Genomic DNA, 22,591 nt, shown 5'->3' on the forward strand with positions numbered 1-22,591 from the left:
TGCCACCAGAAGTCTCCCTGGAGGAGACACCCGTTTGGATGGTCTTCACCATTACCCTGAGCTCACAAACAGAAGACGATGCAAAAATGTGAATTGCAACAGTGCACCAGTATTTTTCTGCAGCAAATGCAAAGTTCATCTTTGTACCACAAAAGAAAAAAAATTGTAAACTAACTAAAATTATAAACAAATACATTTTGTATCATATTTTATAAATAAAATACGTTTTCAGTTTGTTTTTTTATTTAATAATAAAATAAGATGAAAAGTAATATAGAAATGAAGGTGCATCCTTATTCTTTTATTATAAATCCATGGACAAATATGACGACTTGGTTACATTTAAAAAACATTGCAAATTTTATATTTTTAAATATATTTTGGTTGTTATATATATTAATAACTATGAAAGTAAAGAATAAAAACCAAAGAAATTATCCTGAAATTAAAAATTCAGGCGTTACAGAGTGAACTCCAAGTACAGTCTTCCACAGTGTTTCATAAAGAAACTGGCTTACCGACACTGGCTCTCATGGCAGGTTTCAGCTGCCAAGTTTTGAAATAGTAGCTGAGGCCTTAACCAGTGTCCCCCCATGGCTCAGATATGTAAATATAGCTCAATAGAAATGTAGACATAGATTTAGCTATCAACTTATAAGCATATGCATTAGAAATAGATTTTTAGTGATATATGTCATATATGTAACCCAATGTTACATATGAGACTATTAACTAAATAATTTCTTTTTTTTCTTTTTTTAAGCGTTGGGTTTTTTGGGTTTTTTTGCCAATAGAGACATGGATAAAAGATGAAAATAACATGTATTTTTCTACAATATTAGATCTTCTGAATTATATAGTTAGAATCTGAATACTAATAAATATATAATCAGATACTAGAGAAAAGACCAATTTTTACTGCAAATAAGCAAGTCCAATGTACTTTGCTATGCAGAACTACAGTAATTAATCTACTACAGTAGATTAAAATGTAGCTTTTGAGTTACATGTCTTTTGTGATCATTTATTTATTCATTCACCTAATTGATAGTCTTTAGTTATCATGTGCTGCTATAACAGAAATATCACAAGTAGATGGCTTAAGCAATGAAAATATATTTTTCCACAGTTTAACTGCCTCCCTGCCCCACCCCACCACATACACACGCACAATACTGCTATGCTGTCAATTTTGACTAATAGCGAGCCCATATAGAATTTCTGAGACAAAATATTTATGCCAGCACACCACCTCACCTTTATTTCAGAAGCAGCTGGTGTATTTGAACCACAGACCTTGTGGTTAGCAGTTCAACATGTAACCCATTGCCAAATCACCAGATATAAAGGGAATATATATATATATATATTTATGTATATATATATATATATTTATATACATTTATATGGAATAGAATTTATCACAAATTTTTGAGGGACATACTTTTTATATACTGTCAATCCTATAAAACATTAAAACTAAAAATATTGTCATAGGGTTGATTCCAACTCATCGTGACCCTATAGGGCTGAAAAGAAAGCCTCATCTTTCTCCTACCAAGAAAACAGCTGGTGAGTTCGAACTGCTGATCTTGTAGTTAGCAGCACAACATGTAACCCGCTACACACCAGGGCTCCACTACATTACCATTGGTAAAAAAAATAGGTAACATAAAGATTCTAAATTTAAGGAGTATCATCAAAGTCAGAATGTCATTGATTACTAGATGTAACATGGTAATAAAAGCGATCAGGGCAGTTGGAACTGAAGTGCAGGGTTGAGATTTCCACCACTGAAAACAACAACACACACACCATCATCGCGCCCACTCTGACGAGAACTGCTCCAGTGAGCTTCCAAGAGAGTGAGTGTTTATGGAAGTCAAACCTTCTTCTTTCTTTGGTGGAAAGGCTCCTTTGGAACTGCTGTCCGGACAATGAGCACCTCAAGTGTGATCAACTACGCCGCCGCCACCAAGGTTCCTCCCCGCCAATAAAGGTTACATCACACAACTCCCATAAAATCTAGAACAATCTCTTCTACAATGCTACTTTTAGAGATGAGAAAACTAAGTTTACTTTGCTCATGATTAAGACAACATAAAGTTGACAGTTAACTTAATAGGATGTAGTAGAAGGTCTCTTGACGGCTATTTAGAATGCAAGGTAGAGAAAAACAAGTGCACGGGGACGAGGGAGGAATGAGTTCTAACACTCAATTCTGTCACTTCATTATTTAAAACACCATATTTTCTGTCTGAGAGCCTCAGTGTTCTCATTCTATAAATACAAAATCATGCCCAGTATTCTTTGAAGGCATCTGGCACACATCACGGAAGATAGTGTATGCCCAGAATTGTTTTGAAGACCCTAAGTTATCAAAATGTAGACATTCACCCATGAACACAACACTAAACTTTTCTTAAAATAACTAGAGGCTTATATATTTGTTAATCAAGGCAAATTTCTGGTTTGTTTAACTGAATCAAATCTGTTTGGCAATGTCATGAAGTATCTGGGTCACAATTGATCTGTGCTATTGTTTAAACAATGTGTTAAATCATGTCATCTAAAAAAGTAAAAAGGATAAAATGTTAGGTCAATTTGGATGGATGGTAGTACAACTACTATCTGACTTATGAATATTGAAGCGGACTGATGCTGAGTGCCACCAAGTTGGTTCCAACTCACAGTGACCATACGTATAACAGAGCGAAACACTTCCTAGGCCTGAACCATCCTGACAATTGCTCTTGTGTTTGAGTACATTGTGGTAGCCACTATATCAACCCATCTTATTGGGACCTTCCATTTTTTCCCTGCCTCTCTATTTCACTACAGGGAGCACTGGTAATATAGGGGTTATGTGTTGGGGTATTGTCTGCATGGTTGGCAGCTCCAAACCACTAGCAGCTCCTCCGGAAAAGGATGGGCTTTCTACTCCAGGAAACAGCTACGCTCTCAAAACTCACAGGGAGCTGCTATGAGTCCTCAGTGACTTGAATGCTGTGATGTTTTTTGTTTTTCCTACTTTACCAAGCAGGATGTCTTTCTTCACGGACAGGTCTCTTCTGATTACATGTCAAAAGTATGTGAGAGAAAGTCTCATCATCCTTGCCTCCAAAAAGCATTCCAGCTGTACTTCTTCTGAAATAGATTGATTTGTTCTTTTGTCCGTCCTTGTTTCAGTATTCTTCATCAGCACCGTAATTCAAATGCAAACATATCAATAGTACTGGCTTTCTACCTTTCATCAATTATTCACAGAGGTAAAAATTGGTTTTATATTCAATGTATAAAATATATAAAATTCTGAAATACATTTTCAAATGAGTGTAAAAATAAGACGAATGGTAGAACAATTGTGATTTAAAAAATTATATGAAAAAGTGGGTGTCAGAATGTAATAAAATGCAGTTATCTAAATGTAAAGAGAGGTATCCAGGTATAAAGAATGATTGTTCAGATAGGTTGTTTTACAGATTCCTCTACAAAAGAAAACAGCTATGTGAAAAAGACACCAGATTTAAAGATGTTCCATAAGGACATTTTTACTAAGTATCCAACATGACAGAGACAAAACAAAAAGACAACAGATATTGAAGCTATGAAAGTTAAGCAAGAGACATATATTTTGTAAGTGTAAGTACAAGTAAATATGTGTGTATGTGCATGCAAGTGGTCCATGAAGGAAGGGTCAGCTTGAACGCAGGACGGAGACTGATGGAATCTGCTGACTCCCAGCCATGACTTTCATTATGTTTCATAGAGAACAAAGGAAGTCATCCCAAGATCAGGTGTGGTAGATCAATCAATTGCATCAAACAATTGCAAGTGAGACTGTGGACATGGGGAAGGGGCCATGATTAGGAAACCTACATAATTGCAACTTAAAAATGGTTGCAGGATTTGTCCTGGGTTTTTGATTACTTGGCTACCCTGTCATAGTCACCAGTACCCCAACTTTTAACTTAAAGTATAAAACCGATATCTGACTGGCTACTTTTGGTAAATGTCAGGCAAGTTCCCTAGTCTTTGGGTGAGCACTTTCCAAATGTTTGTTAATAGACTTTCAACTACACTTTTCCTGAATGCAAACTGCCTCTCCTTAAAACTGTACAGGATTTAAGTGTAGGCACATTGTTGAACTTATAGTTTGAATATATGTCAAGAATCAAAATACAGTTAAGGTTTTTACTGCATACCATGGTCTTCTACAAACGAAATGCTTTAGATTTTAAACTCTGTTTAAACAATGTTTTTCTTGACATTTTACAATATACAAACTTCCATCGCAGACCTTCTCAAAATTATCCTAATATAATCACAATCCAAATATGTCTCCTAATTTGTAAATCAATTTTTATACAGCGAAATAGTGCTTTGCTTTAAGCACGCTAAGAACTAAATTTTGAGGTGATAAATTAATTTATAAAATTAAATGTTTCAGTATAATTTAGAATATTTAATATATGCATAGTTATCTTACAATGGACCACTTGCATGCACATACACACATATTTACTTGTACTTACACTTACAAAATATATGTCTCTTGCTTAACTTTTATAACTTCAATATCTGTATATATGACCAGAAAAATCTTTGCAAAACTTGAAGATTATATTTCCCTCCTTCTAATATTTATGCTTAATATTTAGAAATTTGTTTACTTTTCAACATGGTATCTTCACCGATGAAGTGGCTTAAAAAAAAAGCATGCTTCAAGCATTCTATTCTATTCATTAAAGTGGGACTAACAGAGGGCAACTCTATGAAAGAAAGTTGAGTGATTTTTCATTCTGAGAGAGAATTTATTCTGAACATTGTTGATCCATGCTTTTAGTCAGATGCTCCACTGCCCCAGGAGACAGATGACTAAAGGTCTGGGATATACATGGTATTAGCTTCACCCTCAGCAAAGCTGAACAAATCTTATAAAGTGTAATGACCTTAGCCATTCTTTTCCTTGTCATCTAAATGAAATATAACAACGTCTTGGGGAGGGTACAGCTGCAAAAGGGTATATCTTCACCATTATGTTTTAGACTTTAGGGAACTAAGCTGGAAATGAAAGAAAACAAAGCAAAATACCAGCCCAGGACTCAGAAATTTCTGATTACAATCTGATGGTGCTTGTTAGCCTTTTTTGCTATCAGGTTACTTGCCTTCTAATATAAAGGTATGAATAATGACCTAACCCTAAGTCAGAAAATTGACATTAGAATTACATAAGTTAACAAATGGAGACATTTTGAAGAGTATGAAATACTATAAAAATGCACTTATTATTAAGAAACAAAAATGATAGCTCTATTCTACTGGACATACAATGGGTCCCTCCAAAAGAATTGCTTTCTATTTTAAAAGATATACAGGCTACTAGCGCATATTCTGAGGTTTAAAATAAAAATAGTACTTGTTGTTGGGTGCCATGAAGTCAGTTCGGGCTCATAGTGACCCTGTGTGCAATAGACCTTCACCCCACACAGTTCTGCACCAGCCTCACAATTGTGCTTTTAGTTGAGCCCATTGTAGCAGACGTTGTGCCAATCCATCTTGTTGAGGGCCTTCCTCTTCTTTGTGCCTCTACACATTGCCCAGCATGATGGCCTTCTCCAGGGACAGGTGTCTCCTGACAACATAGTCAAATCATGCGTACTGAAATCTTGCTATCTTTGGCATGCTAAGTAAGTCGCCAAAGAGGCAAAAAAGAAAAATGATGTAGTTAGTGAAAGGTAACTAGCAGGTATTTGCCACTTGACCACAAGAAAAAAAGATACAACCAATGAGTGGTAGTTGCAGAAAATCCAAAGACATTAACTGTATTTGAATAGATAATCCAAAAGCTGAGTCAACTGTTTCGACAATTAGTAAGCTTACTAGCCTGTGGGGATACTAAGCAAAGACTGGGCTACCACCTAATAGGAAGCTATAAAGTGAATTGAAATCTAAGATGGGTAATAGGATCGCATGGTTAATACGGTCTCTGCAAATCTGACTTTGAAATGTTTAGAAGACCATTTTCATTATTGTATTCTTCGTTGTTGCTTTTGTTGTTGTTGTTATAACAACAAGAAACCCTCAAAACAGTATCTTAAAACAAACATTTATTTTCAGGGTTTCTGGGTTTACTGAGAGGATCTGTAGTTTAACAAAGTATAATTCAAGGTGTATGAAATACTGAAAGATCCCCAAAAGCCTGGCCCATATACTTGGCATTTGGTGACAGCCAGCAAATTGGAGTTCAGCTCACATTTTGTTTTCCTTCGGATATTCTTCATGCCACTGCATAGAGAATGCAGTTCAAGGAGCTATAGGGATGAGGTAAGATATGCTTTCTTATTTGAAAGATGAGGATGAATTTTTATTTTACCAGCAGTCAAAAGGAGGGAAACATGAAGAAATGGCCTTTATTATTTGCCCACTTTGTTCCTGGTGCTGTACTGGATGATATTGGTCAATGATTGCCTTGGCTTCCTAAAGCATTCCCATGAAGGCAATATTATAAGGCCTATTTTGTAAAAATAAGTAAATGAAGCCCAGAGTTAGTAGATTGCCTAAAGTTAAAATTTTCAAGGCTCTCTAATTCCAAAAGCCAAGCTCTGCTCATTACCTCACACAGTCAGGCAGTAATAAAAGCAGGTCCATGTAAGTATCAACCTGGGTTTGAAATCCTCTCAGAAAATCTCAGAAAGTTTCAATGAAGCTGGCTGGGCCTAGATCAAATAAAAAGCCACCACATTATCTGCGCATCAGCTTCTCTGTATTTGGATAAGCCTCCCTATGGCAGCTGAGTTGGGCCTACCCTTTTCTGGAGCATTCTCTCCCAATAGGAATGTCTTCTCAGAAGTTGGGAAATTCTGGCCTATAACTCGAGATCAAAGAATAGACGTATAAAGTAGGAACCATAACATTTATATAATACCCTGCTAGCATAATGGTTTAGCACTTGGCTGCTAACCAAAAAATTTGGTGACTTAATTTCACCCAGAGCTCCATGAGAGAATGATCTAAAGATTTGCTCCCATAAAGATTACACTGTACACTACAGAAAGACTTCTTTCTACTCTATCACACAGAGTCTATGAGTCAAAAATAGACTAAATGACACCTACTTATAAAAACAAGTAATAAAACTAGAGGACGGTGAAGGTTCAATTGTAGAATTATTCAAAGTTGGAAATCCAGTAAAAAAGTTTCTGCAAAGCTTTCAGGCTAAGGATAAACTATGAAGAAACAATAGTCTATGCATTTCAGAAGAATTAGCCTCCTTGATAGATAGCAATAAAATTTTGTCTTATAGGTAAGCAGTAAAAATACATAGCAGTATCTATTCTACTATCTACCTTATAGATAGCAGTAAAAAATTTTCTTTCTCACTTCCTTCAAGTCAATTCTGACTCAGAGACTCACTATGGGTTAATGAGGCAGTAACTGTTTACAGGGATAGAACCCCCAAATTCTCTACGAAGCAGAGCATTGGCAGAAACAGATGAGCCTTCAGGTGGAAGATGCTCAGAATGTGACTGGCAGACAGAGCCACCTTCTCAATTTAGAGTCCACCATAATGATGTGGATGGAGTAAAGCCTGCCTCACCTTCATTTCCTTATGCAGCATGTCTCAATATGAGAATAAACAGCTGCAAGCATCTGTTAATAACTAGAATTTGGACTATAAGGAGTATGAATCTAGGAAAATTGGCAGTCATGAAAAATGAAATGCAATAAGTAAAGATGAATATTCTAGGCATTAATGAACTGAAATGGACCAGTATTGACCATTTTGCATCAGAAAATCATATGGTCTACTCTGATTCCAGAGGAATGGCACTGAATTTATCATCAAGAAGTATATTTTAAGATCTATTTTGAAGTACAATACTGTCTATGACAGGAATAAGGAAATCGAGTTAATGCAATTGTTATTCAAATTTATGCACCAACCATGAAAGCAAGTAATGAAGAAGTTGAAGATCTCTACCAATATGTTCCATATGAAATTGATCAAACAAGCAATCACAATGAATGAATATTCATTGGTAATTGGAATGCAAAAAATGGAAACAAAGGGGAAGGAACAATAGTTGGAAAATGTGGTAGAAACAAACTGGAGATTGAATGACAGAAATTTGTAAGCCCAGTGACTTGTTCATAGAAAATACCTTTTTTTAACAACCAAAACAGTGACTTTACATGTGGACACATCCAGGTGGAATACACAAAAATCAAATTGTCTACATCTGTGGAAAGAGAAAATTCAGAAGCTCAATACCAGCAGCTAAAAGGCCACCAACTTTGAAACACCAACAATTGCTCATATGTCAGTTCAGGTTGATGATTACAAAAATTAAAACAAGTACATGAGACCCAAAATATGACACTGAGCATACTCCACCAAAATTTTAAGACAAGCTCAAGGATAGATTTGATGTATTGAACGCTAATGACATAAGACCTGATGAACTATGTGGTGACATCATGGATATCATACATGAAAAAAGAAAAATGTCATTCAGAAGACAGGAAAAAAAGAAATATCAAAGTGGATATCAAAAGAGATTCTGAAACTTGCTCTTCATCATAGTGTAGCTAAGGCAAATGGAAGAAATGAAATAAAGGAGCTGAATAGAAAATTTTCAAAGGGTCCCACAAAAACACAAAGTAAAGTATTAAAATAAATTATGCAATGACATAGAGATAGAAAACTAAAAAGGAAAAATACTCAATATATCTTAACTTGAAAGAAACTAAAGGAAAAATCCCAGCCTCATGTTATAAGACTGAAAGATTCTATGGGCAAAATATTGAATCATGCAGAAAGTATCAAAAGAATGTGGGAGGAATACATAGAGTCACTGTACCAAAAAGAAACAGCTGATATTCAACCATTACAAGAGGTAGTATATGACCAAGAATCAATGGTACCGAAGGAAGAATTCCAAGCTGCATTGAAAGTATTAGCTAAAAACAAGGTTCCAAGAAGTTATAGAATACCAAATAAAATGTTTCAGCATGCTGATGAAGTACTGGAAGTAGCCATTAGACTGTGTCAAAAATTTGGAAGACAGCAACTTGGCTATCTGAAGGGGAGCGATCCATGTTTGTATCAATTTCAATGAAAAGTGATAACAGAATGCACACATTATAGAATATAATTGATATCACATGCAAGTGAAATTTTGCTGAAGATCATCCAAGAATGGAGGAAGTGATCCATTGACAGGCAGCTGCCAGAGGTTCAGGCCAGATTCAGAAGATGATGTGGAATAAAGGATCTTCACTCGTAGTTACCCAGTATCTTCCTTAAAAAGCCTTCAAATTTTTGAGTTTTGGATGAGTTCTATGTGACCATTGCAGTGCATTATCAATCCCAACATAGAAGTAGAGGGTCATGGGAGAAAGCTGTTGTCACAATCGATACCGAAGGGTAGAGGGTGGAGGTATGTCTGACGCCAATCTGGTTTTCGCAAAGGGTGTATGGATAAGAGGCAGAAGAAAATGCCAAAATGTCCTTCAGGGATAAGCCTTCATCCACAAAAATGTGTCAGATTTAATGTATTCATATTATGTTCTTTAATTCACTAAATTGCCCTTAATTACACATACACACATTCACATGCCAGTACTTATTGCAAATTACCAGTAGAAATCTCAGGTACACATGGATTTTACATTGCTAATGTTTAAGAAAACAATGTTTTAATTCAAGATTATGAAAAGACAATTTCACCAGCCAAAAAACAGGATTTAATAGTTGGAAGAACCAGATTTGAGAAATGATTACGCTCACTAGGATATGAACTATTGACTGTAGCTTTCAAAATACGGAATATAGGTTTCTTTCAAAACACACCAAACAGGAAGAGATGCTAGTGGAAGCATTAAGCTTATCCATTACTACATGTTAAATTATAAGTCTTGTCATTTGTATGCCAAATCTATTGGTGATATCATTGTGCCACTCACCAAAGCTCCCAAATACACCTTTTCCTTCTGAAATGCAAGATTTCTAGCTCTTCTTATCAAATTCTCAAGGTGATCTTTGAAAGCTGTGGATAAATGGGAGCTTAAAGGATAAGAAGCCTCACTACAACTTTATTCTGATGGATTATTCTAGAAAGTCCAAGGAAAGCAAATTTGATTGCCCACTTCTGGAGGAGGTGTCCCAAACATTAAGGGGTTTGTTGCCAAACCTGGCTTAATTAAGCTAAGAAACCCACTTTTCTGCAGGCCTGGAGCTGCTGTAAAAATACAAGAACTGTTACCACTTCATGATTATTTATTTTTATATTGGCAGAACTCTTTTGTTAGATGTAGGTGGGAGAATGCCTGGTTAACTGGGGTGTACAGGGTGTATGATTTCCACAACATTGCAGCTGGAATGTTAAAGAGCTTGCCATAATTTCTTAAATAAGAGGCTCTGTGATTGCCAAGACAGCAGTCTTTCATAAGGATGTCAAATCAGTAGTCTTCTTCATGTTTAAAGTGTCTGCAGAGGAATTGAAGCATTTGAGCTGGTTGAGATGGGCCCGTAACAGATGTATTAAAGGATGTTGCGATACCAAATGATTTCTCAGGACTGGTCTGCATATATTCCTAAAGAACAAAATAAAGGAAAAAAAACCTAAAAACCAAACCCATGAGCAAAAACTATAAAAAACAGAGACTGGGACAATATTTACTTTTGGCCTTGAATGATACAAATGGTGGCACACTTGACTTCTAGCCTAAAATTTGGTTCAAAAACCTTAATGTAGTACAATTCTACTCTGTAAAACATGATATTGCCATGAGTCAGAATCAACTCAATTACTCCTGTTTCGTTTTGCATTTTTTTTAAATTCACAAAATAAATTTAACTAGTGTGTCAGCCTAAAGACTAGTTCTATTTTTCTCTTCATGAAGCATGATGATGCTCTTGTTTGATAATTTTCAAACTTTTTACTGTGAATTAGGGGAAGGTTTCCAGAGCAGGGCATCAGCCTTACATCCAACAAGTCACAAACATTTGTTTCAATTCACCTTTTGCAATCCCAGCAATGTATCACCACTTACTTCACTTTCTTCTTGTGTTCATTGTTTCCAGTCCTGTTTCTTAATCCTCTGGACTCTGTCAGTGGGCAAACGCTGCCCTTTTTATCTCACATGATTAATTATTCTAACATTGAGGTGAATTCAGTTCCAGACCTGAGAGGTGACTAGAGGTCATAGTGCTTGTTTGAAGGTCAAAAGGTCTCTATTTAAGTAGGAAGCTGTTTTTTTTTAAATGATTTTGTGTTTCATTCCATATTCTTCCCTCATTCTATTCAGGAGTTTCTAATGTGATCCTTTTTTCAGGGGATTGGTATTGATAGGTAGGCACCATCTAATTCTTCTGGTCTCACGGTTGTAAAGACTGGTGTTTCTATGGTCTATTAGTCCATTGGACTATGTTAATATAGGTCTTTTAATTTTCATCCTTCTTTTTTATAGAGTGGAAGAAGCCAAATGGTTGCACAAACTGTTAAGACTCTAGTCACTGTGCACCCAAGTTGGATGTATAAAATTGTTTTTATGAACTATATTTTGCCAAAAAACCTTGGTGTCCTTGAGATTATGCCCCTGATCCCCAAGGCCGAGCAACTCATTCCCTAAGGAGCTCATTTATATCTAAGAACTATTGCTTAGTTTGCCTCCTCTATGCTCTAACTCATTCATGGATAAAGTTGCAGCAAAGGTAAATCCATATATGTTAATATTCTCACCTAGTTCCTAGAATATTCAGCTATAGTCACATACCTCTTAAAGTCCATCATGCATTCTGTAAAACAGGGTGTTATATTACTTGGACATTATTTAAGCACCATCTTATACACAGGCAGTCTTAGATTACTAATGAGTGCTGTCCCTAAGCCTGTCTTTAAGTTGAAGTTTGTCCTAGTATATGAAATGACTCAAATATGTTTGTGGGAAATCCATTTTTCAATGAACATTTTGCAGTTCCCTTGTATAGTGTATATGTGTCTTTGTAAGCATAAAACATAGCAACACAGACACAATAACTCAGGCCAGCTCACTACCATTGAGTTGGTTCTGACTCAGCAGTTCTGTAGAACAGAGTATAACTTCCTCTGGGTTTCTGAGACTGTCACTTTTTAAAGGCCAATACAGCCTAAGCTGTCTCTGGTAGAGCTGCTGGTGGTTTGAACTGCTGACCTTGCCATTAGCAATCCACCACAATATTCACTACACCACCATGGCTCATTCAGATATATTAAAGCATCTTTAAAATAATTATACATTAATAATAAGGTTTTATATATATTGCACAGAGGCACTTGCTTGTGATTACAAACATTTGAATGTACCTAAAATTTTTAATATAATCAACTTTATGGGAGTTGGGATTATAGAGTATATAAAATTGGATATTGCCTGACCAAATATTGTATGGTATACGGATGTATTTACAAAAGGTTCCTTACACGGTAAATGCCCCAAATCCATCAGGAGTGTGCCCAAATAAATTAGGCCTCCACTTAACTCACTCAGACCAGTCTTGTCCTCAGAGAGACTATATTGGAAAGTAGATTATTGCAGACATACTTATGTTACATTCAACATTTTACTCTTTGTTTTCTCTTTTGCCACATTTATAACTTGTTCTAGGTTTGTTGTTTTCTGGTTTGTTTTGGATTGTGGTTTTCTGCATTTTATTTTGTTGTTATTGTTGATTTTTCCTTTTAAATGTAATTTACTTATATGAAATCCAAGATAAGTAAATCAGCAGGTTTAATAGGTTAATAGCTCCTTAAAGTTCTGACAGGAGAGATTGGGGGAAAGAGAAGAGCTAATAACCATGAACACAAGAATGAAGAAAACGACCTAAAATTGACTGTGATAATGATTGCACAAGTCTTTTTAATATACTTAAAACATTGAATTATATACTATATTAATTTTATGTAAAAAAATGGTTAGACAAATTTTGAAAGAGGGTTCATATATATATCTGCATGATTACCTGAGCAAGTTTTCTATTCTTTTATAAAAGCAAATTAAAAGTGTTATTAACTTATTACAAGAAGAAATTTAATTTTGTGATTGTTCTCTAGTATCCTAGAGAAAATTTACCTATTAACATTAAGACTTAGCAGCTTTATGCATACTAGAAAACTATTTATCCAAATAGTGGGGTGTAGCGGGATCAGACCACACCAAGGCAAAACACTAAAGGAGTGCAGCAGAGCAGCAGGGGAAGCAGAGCAGGGAGCTTCCGAGGGAGTACAAAGGATAGATTCTGGGGCCAGAGCATGACACCCCATCGGACTTGACTGGAGGACATGCCTAGAGGTCAAAAATCAGACCTTGACTTATTTACAGGTTTTTTTTTTCTATTTTTCTTTTTTCTATTAATTTATTCTTTTCTTGGTCATTGAAAAAAAAACCAAGACAGAAACTCTCATATTCCTGGCAGTAATTCAGGAAGAAGAGTTGGCATTTCTCAGACCTTTCTTTTGTCTCCTTGTAATTGCATTTTATCATAATTTTAAACCAAATAGCTTTTTAAATAATCCTCTTTTATGGTTTAGATTGTGTATTTGCCACTATATGCATATTATTGGAAAAAGTAAGAGTATTGAAAAATTTTTGCAAACAATGTCATTTTCACAGTTTTATTAGCATATAATTCACATGTTGCACAATCCAATGGTTTGAATATGTTAAAAATAGTATATGATTATTACCACAGTCAATTTCAGAACATATTCTTCTTTCTTGTACTCATTAATATTAGTTCATTATTTCCCCCATCTTCCACTATCATAGCCTTAAGGAATTATTAATCTAGTTACTGTCTCTATAGATATACCTATATTTCATATAAGGAAAATCATACAAAAGCAGTCTTAGCCACAATAACAAAATAAAACACAGAAAAAATTTAATCCAAAAGAAAACTGAAAACACTAAAACTAGAACAAATTAAAAAAGTGTCAGCAGGGCAAACAAATGATAAGATGTTAAAATTTGCCTCTACTTAAATCTTACCTCTGTACAAGACTGGTTTGTTCTAATAATGTTGCACTATATGATACCCACTTCCCTGACATGATCGCTGAAGACAAAATGTATGTATAAGCAAATGTGGTGAAGAAAGCTGATGGTGCTTGGCTGTCAAAAGACATAGCATCTGGGGTCTTAAATGCTTGAAGGCAAGCAAGTGGCCATCTAGCTGAGAAGCAACAAGCCCACATGGAAGAAGCACACCAGCCTGTGTGGTCATAAGATATCAATGGGAAAAGGTATCAGAAGTTCAAAAACCACGCATCAAAATTGATATAAAGGGAAGTGGATGTAGTGGAGACCCAAAGTTTACCAGCAAGACAATCAGTTGGACAGTCTCTCTTAAAAGGGCCTCACCAAACAGAGGATACATCCAGGGTGTGGTATGGTATTGATGAACCATACTATCCTCTAATTCAGTGGTTTTCAACCTTCCTAATGCCGTGACCCTTTCATACAGTTCCTCATGTTGTGGTGACCCCCCCTCCCCCGCCCAACCATAAAATTATTTTCATTGCTACTTCATAACTGTAATTTTGCTGCTGTTATGAATAGGGCAACCCCTGTGAAAGGGTCATTCAACACGCAGGTTGAGAAGCACTGCTCTAATTCTTTAAGATTTCCTCCCCTTACTATTATGGTCCAAACATGATATAACTCATTGGTCATGTTAGACTTGCATATGTTCATTTATACTTTTAAGATCGCTTGGTGCATGTTAGTCAAGATAGATAAACCTTCAGAGACACTGACAGGATAAGGGTTTCCTGAGGTTCGGGAAGTGAGGTGGGGAGTAGAAGAGTGGTGGAGAGGGGAGTTGATAGCATTGATGATTGTATAGCCCCACCCAATGGGACTGAACAACAGAACTGTATGGGCAGCGAAAGGGCACATTGGAATCAGTGAGATATGTCAATAAAAATATATAAAAGAAAAGATGTTAAAATATAACTTAACTAGCCACGGTATTTTCAATTGCCTCATATGCCTGTGAAAGTTGGACATTGAATAAGGTAGACCAAAGAATCATTGATGTTTTTGAACTATGGTCTTGGCAAGAATATTCAAATACCATAGATTTCCAAAAGAACAAACAGAACTGTCTTGGGAGAAGTATAGCTAGAATTTTCCTTGGAAGCAAGGAAGGCAAGACTGAGTCTCATATACTTTGAGCATGCTCCCAGGAGAGGCCAGTTCCTGGAGAATCCTGCTTGATAAAGTGGAGGGGCAACTAAACGTGGAGGGGCAACATAAACTTCGACAAGGTGGATTGACACCGTGGCTATAACATTGGGTTGAAACATAAGGACAATTGCCAGAATGATGCAGGACCTGGTAATGGTTTGTTTTGTTGTACATAGGGTCGCTATGAGTTGGAATTTACTCAACAGCACCTAACAACAACAACAGCAACAAGATGAGCTTTCTACTCTTATAAAGAGGTATAGTCTGGCAAGTCCATTTGGGAAGTTCTACACTGATTTGTAGGATGAGTATGAATTTGGATAATGTGATCCGTGAGTTGATATACCTGAATTAATTCAATGCACTCTGCCTGAGGGCAAGGCTATTCACATCCCTAGCCAATGGTCACAGATAATTCAGTGGAGGCTTAATACTTAAGGAGTCTCTCAAATGGATTTTGGGCTTTCACAGTCATCCATTGCCTTGGGCAAACTGAATTTAAACTCTACTACAATTCCCTCCTTTGTGCTTGTGTTTTATTATATACAATCTTTGGATCACATGGACCTGATGTGCTCCTTCCATGTAGACTTAGCTGACCCCTCACTTAGATGGTTGCTTATTTTAAGACAAGCTTTTAAGACCCCAGATACTATTATTTCTGATACTCAGGCACTATCCGATTTTTTCACCACACTTGCAAAGAATGACTTTTATCTGCATTTTGCATATCTATTTCATTCTTTAGATATGTTTATTATTCCATAAAACCTAGAAGTTAATGTATTTATTATGTGTCCATTCAATGTAGCTTTTTAAAAGTATTACCAGATGTTGAAGGTATTATTATTCTAAGAAAGATTCTACTTAGAATAATAATACCATAATGAACTTATTTTTCAATGTGAGCACAGAAAAATACAATAATCCTATAAAAGTAATAATTCATATGCCTTGTTGTTGTTGTTGGTAGGTACTGTCAGGTTGGTTCCAACTCATATGCAACCAAGGAAAGAGTCCGGTGTCATTTTCACAATAATTGATATATTGGAGTACATTGTTGCACCCACTGTGTGAATCCTTCTCATTGAGGATCTTTCTTTCTTTTGGGGGGCTGAATTTAGCAAGCATGATTTCCTTCACCACAGATTGTTACCTTCTGATAACATGTCCCAATTGCTCATACATGAGATGCAATCTTGCCATCATAACCAACAAGGAGCAATCTGCTGTACTTCAAAGACAGATTTATTGATTACTTTGACAGTACAAGGTATATTTAATATTCTTGCCAACATCATTGTGTGTCAATAGCTCTTTAGTCTTAAATGAGGCTAGAGAAAATAGCTTGGCTTGGATATATCTTATAGCATCACAGAAACATCCAATGTTTGGTAAATATGACCAACTGAAAGATAAGTAGAAGTTATTGTGGATAACAGACATAGATACATTTGCTATCCATGTCTATGTGTCTGTCTATCTATCATGTATCTACACACACATACACACATACTATATGAATGTAAACATAGATATAGTTATTGGATGTTAGCACATATGCTACATTTTATTGGACATATTATATAGATCCATAGTCTAAGGAGAAACCACACAAAGTAAATGCAATCTCTTATCACTACAGAGCAAAAGAAGCTTATTTTATTGTTTGCTTTGTTTTATTTTTAAAATAGCCTTTGCTAGCTCTTCAGTTATTTCCGAACTGACCCTGTGACATTCTATCTTGCTCCTTCAATAGTCTTTCTTGCTCATCAATCATTGTTTGCTTTCTGTCCAATGTCATTGAGAAAAGTAGTGATATAGCTCCACATAATGGAACATAAACAAGCTTTTGCCATTTATATCATAAATACGACAGTACAGAACATGCAGGCAGTATTATTTCCGGTCGGCTTTCTTGGGCAGTGAGGTCAATAAATATGCTACTAGCTATAAAGCAATATATGAGACTTGAGTTTGTGTAGCGAATCTTCTGACTAGAGAATGAATTATTAGTGTAGAATGACAAAATGAGGACATCCAAGACCTCTTGGTAGAAGTCTGATTGTACTGTATTTTTAACAGAATTCTCCAACAGCCTTTTCACAATTTCCTATAAACTTTTTAGACTTAGTCTGGCTTTTTTTTAACAGAAAAACGTGGCCTAGAATTCTCTGTTCTTCCTTAATATGCATACATCAGAGGATGCTTGGTCAGCTTCAATAATTTGACCACTCTTAAGCAAACAAGCAGGGTTTCTCCATATTTTTTTACAGATTTAAGGGTTGAATTTCTATAAAATATGCCAATGATTAGGAAAACTATACATTCCTTTTAAAAATTACAAAATCTTTGAGTTTCAAATTTGAGCATTCCCAAATTTTTATAATACAATCAATGTCGACTCTACAAAACCTGCTGTTGAAGTCCAAACATACACAATTTTTTGTCATATTGCTCACTCATATTTCTATTTCTAAATGTCTTGACTCTTTCGAAAGAAAGGAGGAATCAGTATTAGAATAGTTGATGCCTCCCAATAATTCAATGGAATGTCTTCCTTCATTTTTTGACCCGTTTAAACATGCTGTTCAATATTGCTGATATTTGACTATTCTTTTTTTTGTTATGGGAAATAGGTTGTAACAAAATGTGTATTTAATCATCATAAAATTGAGCCTTAGAAGTAAATTCAGTTCTATACTCGACGGGTCCCAAAGGGTCATAGACTTGGAAGTTCCATTGGTCTATATACAGCCAATAAGCCTGGTATAATTTATGAATGTGAGTTTTGTTCCACATTTTCTCTCATTCAATTCATGGTCTTCTAATGTGCTTTGGTTGTTCATGCTTTGCTCTGATGTTCACTCATTAGAAGGAGATTAAGAGAGCAGTAGGTGGTGTAAAGGGTTAACTTGATCATCGATGAGCTGCACAACTGAAGATTAGCATACACCCAGAGAACCTTGGAAGAAAGACTGGGCAATGTACTTATAAAGAATCAGCCCTTAGAAATCCTATGGAGCATAGTTTTACTGCAACCATAAGGTGAAATCAACTAGATGGAAGATGGTTTTAAGACGAGGACTCACTCTTTTCTCCAAGCCAGGTCACAGATTAGGCTAACCCTGTTTTGTCAACTATACTTCCTGCCTGGGGTCATTCCTTCAAGGCTAGTTTTGGCTGCGAACTTCCCTACTGCCTTTTCAAGACTAAAAAAGGCAAAGGATCCCAGGTGATAATGCAGCCTATCTGATTTATCAATTTCCTGCTGAACACTCTAATCTAGACATTCGTAAATAGCCCTTGCTTTAAATTGTTTTTAGTTACATTCTTTACAAAGTGCTGTTAATGCTTGAATTTTGTCCCACAAAACAATGTGTTGAACCTTGGTGGTGAGTGGTTGGTTGCTCTTTGAGCAGCTAATTTCAAGGTTAGCAGTTCGAAACTGCCAGTCACTCTACGGGAAAAAGTTTTCTTATTCCTTTATTTGATTTCTTGACTGATGCTTCTATGAGCATTGATTTTGGTTCCAAACAAAATTAAATTTTTGACAATTTAAATTTTCTTTCTTTATTATGATGTTTCCAATTTGCCTAGTTGTGAAGATTATGATTGTTTTTTACATTGAGTTGAAATCTACAATGAAGGCAGCAGGTTTGCTTTTTTTTTTTGGCAGCAGGTTTTTAAAAAAATTTTCACTAGTAAGTGCTTGCAGGTCTCCTTGAGTTTAACAAGTGAAATGGGTTGTCTGTTTATCATAAGTTGTTAATAGATTTCCTCTAATCCTGATGTTTCATTCTTCTTCATATAGTCCAGCATCTTAGATTATGTACACATCATACAGATTGCATAAATATGTTGAAAAATTATAACCCTAATGCACATCTCTCTTATTTATAAACCTTACAATATCCCATTAATCTGTTTGAACAGCTGCCTCTTTGTCTAGATCTGAGCACATGAGCATAATTAAGTTTTGTGGAATTCTCATTCTTCTCAATGCTATCTATTGTTTGTTATGTTTCACACAGTTCAATGCCTTTGCATTGTCAATAAAACACAAGTAAACATCTTTCTGATATTTTATTCTTCATCCAAGATCCATCTGATGTCAAAAATAATGCCTCTCAGGCCACATCCTATTCTGAATCTAATTTGAATTTCTGGAAGCTCTCTGTCAATGTATTGCTGTAGACATTGTTGAAATATCGCCATCAAAATTTTACTTTCTTGTGACATTAAAGATATTCTTTGATAATTTCATTATGCTGGGTTATCTTTCTTTGTAATGAACATAAATAATGATGCTGTTGTTGTTTGGCCAGTTAATTGACTTCCAAATTTCTTGGCATAGTCACATGAGTTCTTTCATTGCTTCATCAGTTTATTGAAATATTTCAATTGGTATTCATAAATTCCTAAGTCTTTTGTTTTGCTAATGCTGTAATTGCAGCTTGGATTATTTCCTTCAATTCTATAGATTCTTGATCATACCCCACATGAAACCTTCAATGCAGTCATGGTCTCTATAGCTCTACATATCTTTGAGTTATATACAGAAAAACATAGAAAATAAAATGCAGAAAACTAAAATAACAAACAAAACCACACTGCACTATCATGAATAATAAAGTCCAAAGTTACAGGAGGGAATGAGCTTAAATTGTGAACACCCAGTTTTCAGAAGGCTCTCGATGACAGTGGGAGCCCCAAATCCATTTGCAGGGTCCACACAAGGATTGGGTCTCCGGTGAACTCCTTCTGAGTACAGACCAGGGGTTTAAATAACTGTCCATCTTCTTTTAATGCATCCTGCATCATTCAATATTTTGTCCATGATCCTTGAGGTGTAATTTTTTTTCTTAATTTTTTTCCACTTGAGATATGATGAGAGTTTTTCCTTTTGACTTTCAAACTCTGGGGCTTTGTACAGTTTATTACAATATCCCACAGATCTCTAGTGGTGATGTCTGGTAAGTGTTAGATGGTTACCAGCAAGAGTGGTTCAAACCCATCAGCTGATCTGAGGGCAAACGATGAGACTTTCTGCTTTCTAAAGATTTACAGCTTGGCAAAGCCTATGGAGAGGGTCCCTGTGAGTTGGGAATTCCTTGCTGGCAGGGTGTTCATAGGGTTAGTTAGAACGTAGGATGGGGTAGGGAGAGTCACCAGAGGACGTGAAGATTTCCAAGGAGCAGAAGCTCAGAAAGACCAGGACCTTCCTCCACAGCCAACACACAGAGGAAGTCTCCCCCGAGAACTGGCATTCTAGCTTCATGAATAGTACAAAAGTAACTTTTTGTCTTTTAGAGGTGCCTAATTGTGGTGTTTCTGCCAGAACAGCATTACATAACAGGTGTGTGCCATCGCTTTCCTGATAATACTCATATTGATATATCTGGAATGCTCTTTCTGCATACTCTGCTCCCCTTCATATGTTATTGTGTATTTGGGATCATTAGGTAGATTCTGACTCATTGCAACCCCACAGATTGCTTAACCTTTCCAGGTCCTTGAAAAGGTTAAATTACAATTCCCCGAAGCTCAGGCACAGTGCAACTCTGCCTTCAGCCTTATCTCTGATTTTGCATTTAACTAGAACGATTCCTTCCTTTCCCTTCCATTATTCTTTTCTGTGATTATTAGTTTAGTGCATCTATTAGATACTCTCAGTGATCCCACTGCATGTTTAGTTTAATTCCACAGTCATTGTAATGCAATTCTGTGTTTAATACAAATAGAACTGTACTCATTTCCCACCTCCACACCCAGTTTCTTATTTATTCTCAGAGAAAATGAATGTAATAAGACTGTAATCTCACTTGAGAGGAAATTTGCTTCATCAAGGTTATTTAGTGACTCAACTTATGGTGATAAAGAGAATCAGTTTTTATTCAAGCCACATACTGTGTTGACATTTTAAAACTAAATAAAAATGTAGTACACATTTCCATACTCATCCAATATGGGAAATTTTGAGTGAGGGAAGTGGTTGAGAATATCAATAAATTACAGACAATTATGGAGTACTACAGTACACTTATTGGTGTAGCTAATGTCACAATTATTATCTGGTATTTTATTTCCTCTCTAGTTTCCACATTATTTCCATATAAATTTTCATTCCAAATCAGTGCATATGGATACAACCTCTTCAATGTTGCTGTTCAGGCCCTGGAGTCAGTTTTGACCTAGAAGCTAAACAAAACAAAACACTGCCCAGTCCTGCCCTATCTTCACAATTATTCCTATGCTTAAATTCATTGCGGCAGCCACTGTGTCAATCCATCTTGTCTAGGATCTTTCTCCTTTTCTCGCTGCCCCTCTGCTTTACCAAGCACAACGCCCTTCTCCAGGAACTATTCTCTCCTGACAATATGTGTTCTCCAGGGTCCAGTCTCTCCTGACAACAAGTAACTGAGACCAAGTCTTGCCCTGATGAGGATTCTGGCTGTGCTTCTTCTTTTTTATTATTTCACAGTTTTATTGGCATACAACTCACACACCATATAATTCTAGACTTGAATCCCATTGAGAAAAAATGTATGATCATAACTACAATTAATTTTAGAACATTTTCTTCATTTTTGTACTCATGGTTATTAGCTTCCCATATCTCCCCGACCTTCCCTGCCATATCACCAAAGAACTATTATTCCAGTTACTGTCTCTATAGATTTACATATCCTGGATTTCATATACAGAAAAACATTAAAAACAATAACAACAAAAGCTAATAATAATAACAAAGTAAAACAGATAAAAGCCTCCACTGAAGAGAAAGCAGACAGTATTAAACACTAAAACAAATTTCAAATGGATCAAAAGAAGTTCAAATGATAAATTGTTAAATGTTAATCTAACTGCATCTGCAATATCCACTTTCCAATGCAGGCTGCCTGATGGAAGGCTACTCTCACCTCTCATCTAGAGTCAAAGGGGATTAACCAGAGGCTGAATTCATGTGTATTCATTCTCCCCCCCAACTTTTCCTTTCTTTTGTCAACCCATGGTATTTTCAACATTCTTCATCAGCAGTGTAATTCATAATTCATTTTCTTTAATAGTAATATTTTAACATCAAGAGGCTGTAAATTATTTAAGGTAATAATTAGCATTCCTTTAACAAATCATTTTTATAAAAGAAAATAATTTTCTAAGTGATTTGAAAATTATAGCTCGGAAGCCCTGAGCCAAAGTTACATATTAGAAATTTCTGTATACTAGAATTCATATTTACATTTTTTCACTAAAAATAGCAATAGTCTTGCCCACTGAGGAGGTGGGCAAAGGACTTGAACAGAAGTCACAGGGGAAGAAATCTGAATGGCCAACAAACATGAGAAAATGTTCC

The sequence above is a fragment of the Echinops telfairi genome, unplaced genomic scaffold, assembly GCF_000313985.2.
Source record: "Echinops telfairi isolate 266 unplaced genomic scaffold, ASM31398v2 ScPeMD7_70;HRSCAF=299, whole genome shotgun sequence".
Classification (NCBI taxonomy): domain Eukaryota; kingdom Metazoa; phylum Chordata; class Mammalia; order Afrosoricida; family Tenrecidae; genus Echinops; species Echinops telfairi.